The 2,500-nt window shown below is 41.2% G+C and overlaps 1 protein-coding gene across 1 annotated transcript in view; it reads right to left on the bottom strand.

Moving 5' to 3' along the window:
* The window catches only part of SFXN3 (sideroflexin 3), a 600,282-nt gene that overhangs the window by 350,872 nt on the left and 246,910 nt on the right, over positions 1 to 2,500 (bottom strand). The window lies entirely within an intron of this gene.

The raw sequence follows: 2,500 nt of genomic DNA, 5'->3' as shown, positions 1-2,500 counted from the left end.
TCTCAAACAGGCAAATACAGTATGTGTGAGTTGTAGTTGCACAGTGACACTGGAGGCTAGACTGTCCCATAGAGGCACAAAAAGCAGCAAAAAGGTTGTCAGTGACTCTCACACATCACTTACTTCACAAGGGTGCAAAGGACCACACCCAGACCCACGTATGTGGAGGTGCTCACACGCAACTTACCCAAACCTCACACACAAAGCCACATCTCCTTGTGTCTCATCTGCGAAGCCTGTAATGCAAAACAGTTCACAACCCAATATCCTGGTTCTAGGAGACTCCATTGTGAGATGGTGCTGTCCCTCTTGCCAGACTGGTTAAGGAGAAGGTTGCAGTTGCTTGTCAGGGGCCAAGATTCACCAGATCATGCAAGCACTCGGGTCACTAAGTAGCAGTATGACCCATAGTCCATGTGGCATGAATGACCTGAGATGCACCTCCTTGGACTATATGGAGAGGCATGATAGAGCTTTCAGAATATGCTTCAAACACCTAGCATTGAGCAGCATTCTGCACTCTCCAATTATGATGCCACAATACCAACAGAAAATTGAGTTTAACAATTGTTTTGGCTACTGGGTCATTCCAAAGGGGTCCAATACTTTTCAGCCTGGGAGGACATGGTTGACAAGTCACTCTGTTTTGTCGGGGATGGTCTTCATCAGTCACCTCTAGGCTTTCAGATAGTAGCCAAAACATTATCTATCCTTATAGTGCCTTTTTTAGGCAATGCCAAGCAGACAGACAAACCTTCCAATGTCACAAAAGCTGCCGAGGACAAGCTAAATGTGTTACTGCTCAGTACTAGAAGCATCAAGGAACTGCACTCCCTGGAAGCTGTCCTTACCTTGGATAATACTGATGTCTGTGCAGTTGCACGGATGTCTGTGTAGTTGCTGAAATCTGGCCAATGCCACAGAAAGCACATCTCAGGGCTGGTCAGACAATATGACATGCTTGAGCTTCTCCATATCCAACTAACCGTGGGAAAAATCCATTACCATATTGTTGTTGGCTATAGGTTCCCCACTCTGAACCAAGAAACCCATACATCATACCTGAAGTTACTAGAATCACTCACCATCCAGCCCAATACCATACTCATGGGTGGTCTTAAATGTCCCCCCATTAATTGGGAGGCATATACAGCCACTAACATGCAGGCCCAACATTTTGTTACTTTGCAAATTCAAATGCTGTGGAGCAGCTAGTCTTCACTCCCACTAGGGGGATAGATATCCTAGATTTTGTACTCGTAAATAGTGCTGCACCCCTCTAGTATGATGTCTTCACTGGTAAGATCAGAAAGCAGTCTTCCTTGAAATAAAGATAAAACTAGTCCTCCTCTTAACCCCAAAAAATTTAAGAACTTCTGTAAGATAAATTACCTCCTTTTAAGGGACAACATAGCTAGTTTCTACTCTCCCCCAGATCCAGAAAACACAGAAATCTGTGCAGAGGTTTACACAAATGGCCTGTATGACCATATAAACAACTGCATAGAAGCAGCAATACCAGACTAATTTGGCTTCTAGAAAACAACAACGTATAAAGACTTGCCGTCTTTTTGTCAATGATTTGAAACTGTATAGCTCATCAGATACGGAACTGAAAGCACAACTGCAAGTGGTCAATTTTTTTCAGATGATCCAATAATGTCATTTGGTCTTTGATAAATATGCAAAATCAACCTTTAAAGCAGGAAAGTTGCAGCACCAAGAAAACATCAGTTTGGGACAAGAATGTGATATGAAAACTTGAGCAAGAGGGAGTGTAAATATTTGGGAATTAATGAAAAGGATCAACAATAAAACATGAACAAATGCAAATAAAACTTAGAAATATTTTAGAAGATTTAAATTCTGAACACAGCATTGATGTCTAGGAACAAAATTCAGGCTGTAAACCAATTTGCTCTTCATTTCCTAACTTACAGTTTTGGAGTGATTGTCTGGCCCCAAAAGGTGTTGGATAGATTGGAGAGGAAAACAAGAAGGAGGCTTCATGCTCACCAAATGATTTATAAAAATCAGTGCATACCAAGATTATATATTCCCCATTCTGAAGGAGGTATGGGCCTCCTTGAAATTGATTACATGCATTGATCTGCAATCATGGGACTGCATACATATCTGCTGACCTCACAAGACCCAAACATAGTGAGTTTTAAAACGTGAGGAGGAGAAATCTAAGATGACTTCCCTGCTTAGTCTAGCAGAAGCATAGCCGCATCAAGTGGGAATGGAAATCAAACCAGAAGTAGATAAAAATATTTGGGAATCTTCTTGGGCTAGGCTTATATAGGTTCCCGGGCCCTTAGCCTAGTACACACCAATGAACCTATGAACCTATGAACATAGCTATCTAACCATAAATATTCTCTAACTAGAACACTATAAATATAAATATGTCAGTGTTTTTATGTGTATGTTATGCTTTTCTTCATACTTGATTTGGGAATGTGGGTTGCAATTAGAGAGGTAGTGTATTCCTTAA

This window comes from Protopterus annectens, chromosome 14.part0, assembly GCF_019279795.1.
Source record: "Protopterus annectens isolate FY-2018-M chromosome 14.part0, PAN1.0, whole genome shotgun sequence".
Classification (NCBI taxonomy): Eukaryota; Metazoa; Chordata; order Ceratodontiformes; family Protopteridae; genus Protopterus; species Protopterus annectens.
This window is presented reverse-complemented; position numbering and strand designations above follow the sequence as displayed.